The following is a 7,783-nucleotide window of genomic DNA, read 5'->3' as shown; positions in this document are numbered from 1 at the left end:
GGCGAAAGGTTGCTTTACTAAGATTCTAATATAAGGCGTGTTAGCACTTTAGAAAGATTACTCGTTAGCTAGGCCGTTTTCAATAAGGACGTTTAGGCTTGACTAATAAGATAGAAAGGGCTTTTTCATCAGGCAGGTTTGGAACCCTATACAAAGGCCGTTTCCTTTCAAAAACTTCCTCTTCCTGCTGCGAGGGTGTTGTACGAAACCAAACCACCCCCGCCCGATCAAGTACCAGCCGCTTCGCCGGTAGGCCCACTTAGGTTAGGGGGCATTGTCCCTCAGTTCTTACCAACCTCCCCGGTGTGTGTGTAATCGACGTCTTGCTAGCTTCAACTCAGTCGAATAAGAATCATTGATTCCCTCTGCTGTCAATTTTTTATTCATTCAGGGCGCTCGGCCGGTGCTCCTTTCTCAAACCAGAATCTGAATGTTAGGGAAGATAAGGAAAGAACACCTGAGCGAACCGACCGAAGGGACTTGACTTATCTGAACCAAACGATAGCAGCTTAAAGCTAGGCTTATCCACGAGCAGCGTCGCTGCTTGATCAGCGGGGAGGAGTATCTCATCAAAGTATGGGGCAAGGGATCAAACGCTTTTACTTTGTCTCCCGAGATACACCACAGGTTGGGTTTGAGAGCCGTGTGATGGGTGACTATCCAGCACGGTTCGGAGAGCACTTTTAGTCTGCGTTGGTGAATGGAAGCCCCCCTATCAAGCAAGAAAGAAGCGGCTCTTCCCACGGCGGAGTCAGCATTGACTCTATTTATTATTATGGTAAATCAGTGTATCAAGATGTTAATATGAGGTCTTATTTCGGTTCGATACATCCACCTACGAGACTCACCCTTGGCTTTCGTCTCGGTAGGTGTCTTATTCTACATTTTCCCAAAAGAACATTCATTTATTTATTTCTTCCCCGTCGACCACGACGACTGAAACGACGTGAAAAATCCAGACCCGGAAAGAAAAAGAAGAAGGGTCGGTGGTGGGCATTTGGGAAAGTCGGGCCGGTCGGGTGTCTTCATTCAAGCGACGATACAGAAAAAGAACGAAACGAAGTGAGAGGCCGGGAGACAGGGAAAAGAGTCGAGTCGATCGGGCTCGATGACCGGGAGAAGCAAAATGAAATCCGAATTTGGCCGAAAAAGAAGCAACGCTATGGATACCATGACCGATCACCATTGATAACGATTCTTCTTTCTAAATCACTTCGGGTCAGTGGGGCCTTCAAGCATCCGAAATACGCTGGGGTTGTAAATGACATAGCGTTCCTGATAAAAAATGACGACTCTTTTAGAAAAATGAAGTTCTTAAAGTTATTTTTCTAAAAGAAGTTCCACTCCGACAGCCCGACGAGTCATCTACTTAAAAGGACCCTCCCCGCAGTGCGCCCTTCCTTAAATTTGTCGGTCATGCAATACTACTTATTGAATACAAAGAACAAAATACATTTCGACCCCGTCGTAGTTCTCAATCATTTTTTGGCATCGGGCGTGGCTGAACCATCTGTGATGGGGGGGCTAATGTACAGGGAAGAAGCTTAGATAAGAGAATACGTTCTCGCATCGCTTTTTTGTAGAAAGCTCGACCGGTGAGAAAAAGTCTTTGGCCGAAGCCAAAAAGAGGTTGACCCGCTTAATTCGCTTGGCGAATGATCTTTGCTTCGCGGGAACAACAAAAACCACCATCTCGCTCTTTCCTTTCTTCGGTGCTACCTTTTTCTTTCCAAGGGATGGGGTTGGGGTGTATAAAAACCTTTTTTTTGAGGATGCCCGGGAACCACTCCTAGGTAAATTAAGGAAAAAATGTTGGAACCTCATGGGTAAGGATAAGGTAATGGAATTGATAGATAAATTCATAGGCCTAGGCAGGATAGGAGAATTGATAAAGGGAATAGAGATGATGCTAGAGATCAAACTGAGAAACAGAATAATTCCATACGGGTACAACTCTTATTTGAACGAAGTTAAAAAATGCGATATTTGTTGTTTAATAGAACAAATACTAATACCTTAATTGAGTCAGTTAAGATAAAATCTGTTTATCAAAGTGCTTCTCCGATTGCTCAAGACATCTCTTTTCAACCGAGAAACAAAACAAGATCATTTCGTTCCATTTTTAGTAAAATAGCGAAGGATATTCCATTAGTAATGAAAAAGGGGGTAGAGGGGATCCGTATATGTTGTTCAGGTCGATTAAAGGGTGTAGAAATAGCTAGAACTGAATGCGGAAAGTATGGAAAAACATCTCGTAATGTATTTAACCAGAAAATCGATTATGCTCCTGCGGAAGTATCTACTCGTTACGGAATCTCAGGTGTCAAAGTGTGGATTTCATATAGTAAAAAAAAAGGACGTGCTATATCCGAAATGTATAAAATATAGTAAATATCGTAAAGGCAGATGTAGTAGGGGTTGCAAACCGGACGGTACACAACTTGGTTTTGGAAGATATGGCACTAAAAGTTGTAGAGCTGGTCGTCTTTCATATCGAGTCATTGAAGCAGCGCGTCGGGCTATAATCGGACAATTCCATCGTGCTATGAGCGGACAATTCCGAAAAAATGGTAAGATATGGGTAAGAGTTCTCGCGGATCTCCCTATTACCGGGAAACCTACAGAAGTTAGAATGGGAAGAGGAAAAGGAAATCCTACGGGTTGGATTGCTCGTGTGTCCATGGGACAAATCCTATTTGAAATGGATGGTGTGAGTTTGTCAAATGCTCGACAAGCAGCTACATTAGCGGCGCATAAACCATGTTCGTCAACCAAGTTTGTTCAGTGGTCGTAATTAGTTAGTGGGGACAAAACCCACCGAGAGTGGGGCCTGGAACAAAGGGACAGGGGGGAAATTTAATTCCTAGCTAGGGTTGAGCGAGATAACAGAGAACGCGGCCCCTACTCTAACTTTATGATTGAGATCTTAGGGGATAACGGGTAAAAACGCTTTGCCTTACCTATGATTCTCCTTCGGACTCTCATTCTCGAAAAAGGCGTCTCCTTCCCCATAGGCCGGAAGAAATGGGAGGAGGCAACAGAAACCCTCCTGCGGGGGGAGGGTTCAGAAGTCTGGAAGGAAAAGCGCAGAGAGTTGGATGAGCAGTGGGTAGACGACCCATTCTATCAATCATTGAGAGGCTTGTTGTCGGAATGGGATAAGAATAAGAAACGACGGCAGTAAGGTAAAAGGGAGGAAGCTCTTTTTTCTTTTTCTTATGAGGTCGTGTACAACAACCTTAACCGCACAAGCCTGGGCTGGGCCTACCTCCATCCCTAGAGGAGCCGTATGAGGCGGAAGCTCCACGTACGGTTTTGAAGCCGAGCCTTTCCAGCAATAGGGCCTAGGGACCGATATGATGATTGGTTTAGGTAGGGCGGCCGGCCTACTACGGGCACCTGTAGGGATTAGTGTGTGAGACCGCGATCCACAAACTGACGCATGGGACTCACCCTTTACTCGGGAATAGAGAGGGGAAACATAGCATGTCACAAGAGCGATGCGAGGGTTGGAACCCTACTGCGAGAGGGGCGCCTCGCGAGCCGGGCTTTTAGAGATGAGGCCTTTTGGCGAAGCCAAGTCAATTTCGGGCCACCAAACCCTGCAACTGATGATAAGGCCCTATGGAGTAAAGGGAAGCGTGTATGTTGTCACACTCTCTTCCCTCCAAAGGTGCCTAGAGGACGGGCCAGACACAACAGAGCGACGACCCGGGAGCGGATTCCCCGCCGGCAGTGTAGAGCCAGTGTAGAGACATTTACAGAGCTACACATTTACACATTCAACAAAGTTTCTTCTACCTTCTTTGGTTCTTCCTTAGATATGAAACTGCTATATAGACATTCTTCTTGAGTTGTTCTCCTTGTTTGAACTCTAGAAGATACATCACCAATGATGAGCTCAAAGGGGTGATCCTTTGTCCATTTTCTTTATTGAGGTAGATTAGCTCTAGATGAAGAGGCCTCATTATTGTCTTGATGTGTGATTGAGTTTTGGTTATTAGAAACTCCCCCTGAGTTTGTGAATCTATGACTTGAGAAAGGGGAACTTTCTGTAAGTGATCTATTCTGACTTTCAGCTTCTTTTGATGACCCGACGGATAGTGAATTTTGAGTTCCGACGGATGAAGCTGATTGTCTCCCGATGGATGATGCAGATTGTCTGCCGACGGATGAAGCATTTTGTAACTCGATGGATGTTGAGTTATTAGCTTCATCAGTTGTAGATTTTTCTGCACTATTCTCAGTTGTAGTTTCTTGATCACTTTCATCATCACTGTCATTACTAACCATCTCCACATTGTCAAATTTGAGGTTCTCATAGTAAACTCCATCTTGCAGTCCTTCAATCTTTTTATCATCAAACACAACATGTATTGATTCCATAACAATGCTGGTCTCAGATTGTAGACTCTGTATGCTTTACCAACAGCATATCCAACAAAAATTCTTTCATCTGCTTTAGCATCAAACTTCCCATTTTGATCAGTTTGATTTCTCAAGATATAACATTTGCAGCTAAAGACATGAAGAAAATTTAGAGTTGGCTTCTTGTTCTTGAACAATTGGTAGGGAGTCATGTATTTTGCTTGATTAACCAGAGAAATATTCCGAGTGTAGCATGCAGTATTTACAGCTTCAGCCCAGAAGTATGTTGGTAACTTTGATTCTTCAAGCATTGTCCTTGCAACTTCAATAAGTGATCTGTTATTTCTTTCTACTACTTCATTTTGTTGTGGAGTTCTTGCTCCTGAAAACTCATGCATAATTCCATTCTCTTCACAAAATGCTCTCATGACAAAATTCTTGAACTCAGTTCCATTGTTACTACTGATTCTTCTAACTTTGAAATCAGGATGATTGTTGACTTGCCTTATGTGATTGATGATGATTTCACTAGCCTCATCTTTAGACTTTAGGAAATATGTCCAAGAGAATTTTGAGAAATCATCTACAGTTACTAGGCAAAATCTTTTCCTTGAGATGGACAACACATTGACTGGTCCAAACAAGTCCATGTGTAGCAGTTGCAAAGGTTCTTCAATTGTTGAATCAAGCTTCTTTCTGAATGATGCTTTGATTTGCTTTCCCTTTTGGCAAGCATCAGACAGTCCATCCTTTGAAAACTCCACTTGAGGAATACCTCTAACCAGTTCTTTCTTTATAAGCTCATTAATGGTCTTGAAGTTCAGATGGGATAGCTTCTTGTGCCATAGCCAACTTTTATCTTGACTTGCTTTACTGAGAAGACAAGTAACAGATTATGCATTTGATGAGTTGAAGTCAGCTAAGTACACATTTCCTTTTCTCACTCCAGTGAGAACCACTTTGTTGCTCCTCTTATTTGTCACAACACAGGCTTCTGTATTGAAGGTTACTGAATTACCTTTATCACAAAGCTGGCTGATACTCAATAAATTGTGCTTGAGACCATCCACTAAGGCAACCTCCTCAATGATGACATTGTCTTTTGAAATCAAGCCATATCCCACAGTATAACCCTGGTTGTCATCTCCAAAAGTAATACTTGGGCTAACTCTCTCCTTGAACTTTGTGAGCAGGGTAGAATCTCCAGTCATGTGTCTTGAACAACCACTATCCAAGTACCACAGATTCTATCTGTTTCCCTGCACATATTAAAATCAAATCAAGTTGATTTTGGTACCCAAGTTTCCTTGGGTCCTGCCTTATTAGCTTTCTTCTTTTGTCTCTTAGGTTTGATCTCATTTGACTTGAGGATATTAGATTCATCCTTAGTCATCTGAGTTGGACCTTTGAAATCATTCATTAAAATAGAATTATCATGCACATTTTGATTAACAGAAAATGGCATGCTATTTGAAAACATTTTATTCCAGTAGGGCATGCTAAGTGGCATTTGAGGCATACTAAATGCGGCATAATAAGGATTAGGTGCAAATGGCATATTAGCAAATTGTGCATTCATATTCTGTGCAGACATAGCATTCATAGGCATAGAAGGCATAACATTCAAGTTGGGAAAAAAGGGTGGTACAGTTATGGAAGTAGGCATGTAAATTTTGCAATTAACAGACAGATGATTAACACTTTAACACTTAACACATGTTTTTCTTGGAGCATACTTATCAGGTGTGTAGTTGTTATATTTGTTAATCCCTACTATCCCATTTCTATTATTTTTCTTTTTAGCCTCTGTTTTAACCTCAATCTTTTCTAGTCTGTCATTCAATTGCTTGATTGACTTTCTTCTCCTTCTTCACTTGACTAGATTCTCCTGAAATAAAGTTTTTGGAAACTGATCCATATTTTTCATTTAACTTGGCAAGTTTGGTTTTACTCACAGGTTTGCTCACAACCGACGGATGAGGATTTATGTCACTCGACGGATAACCTTTTTGATTATCCGACGGATGACTCTCATCATCCGTCGAGTCTACATCTGTTAGCAATCCTTCAACCAAATTGGATTCCAGCTTCTCTTTACTCTTTTTCCAGGCTGCATCACAGAAGGACTCAATACCTTGAACTTTGGTGATTTGAGTATGGACATCTCTAGATAATTTCCATGCCTTAATCACCTCTTTTTTACGATCAAGCTGCTTCTTCAAAATTTCTTCTTTCTTCAAGGACTCAGTTAATTCCTCCTTAGCAATCTTACATTCTATTCTCAATTTTTCAAATTCAATGAACTGAGACTCTAGCACACTATTTCTCTCACTTAAAAACAAATTGTTTTCTTTGATTTTATCATTTTCCTTAGTGAGGGACTTAAGTATAACACGCAAGTGATATAATTCTGTAGACATGTCATTTATTGCATCATTACATTCAGCTTTAGATAAATGCGCAAGGTTAGTGGTGATTACCTGATTACTTGAAGAACTTGTCTTTGTTTCATCAGACTTGGCCATTAGGGCTAGATTGACATAGCTGACATCTACATCCTCATCCAAATCATCTGCTGCCTAGTCATTTTCTTGTGTAATAAAAGCTCTTTCCTTTTGTTTGAGCAACTCAAAATACTTCTGTTTATAATCCACAGGCTCAAACTTCTTCTTGCTGGAATCTGACTTTCTACACTCACTGGTAAAATATCCTGCCAAGCCACATTTGAAACACTTGAATTTTGATTTATCCACCATGTTTCTATTTGGCTTAGTTGCTCCAAAATTCTTCTTGAACTTGAGTTTGGCAAATCTTCTGGAAAGAAATGCAAGATGTTCATCAATATCATCCATATCATCTTGGATCAAAGAATCTTCATTTTCTGCTACCAGTCCCTTGCCCTTGATTTCACAGACCTTTGAAGTAGACTCAACAGCTTTTATCTTCATCTCCTTCTTTTTCTCTAACTCAGCAACCAGTGCAATGGACCCTCCTTTCTTTCTCCATTTCTCCATTCTTTCATCTTGCTCTATTTCAAGCTCATAAGTCTTTAGAATACCATACGGTCTCTCTAGTGTAAACTCCTTATATTCTTGTGAATTTCTCAAAGAGACTGTCATGGGTTTCCATTATTTTGGAAGGGATCTCAGGAATTTGAGGTTAGAATCTTTGGTTTGGTAGACTCTTCCATGCAGTTTCAGAGCATTTAGTAGCTTTTGAAATCTACTAAAGATATCAGTGAGAGTTTCACCTTCTTCACAGTGGAAATGCTCATATTGCTGAATTAGTAACTGCATCTTGTTTTCTCTAACTTGTTCAGTGCCATCACAAATTATTTGAATGGTGTCCCAAATCTCATTGGCTGTTTTGTATTTGATGATGTTGTCAAACATGTCCCCATCAACTCCATTGAATA

The sequence above is a fragment of the Apium graveolens genome, chromosome 11 (assembly GCF_009905375.1).
Source record: "Apium graveolens cultivar Ventura chromosome 11, ASM990537v1, whole genome shotgun sequence".
NCBI classification, from domain to species: Eukaryota; Viridiplantae; Streptophyta; class Magnoliopsida; order Apiales; family Apiaceae; genus Apium; species Apium graveolens.
Note: the sequence above shows the minus strand (reverse complement) of the source record.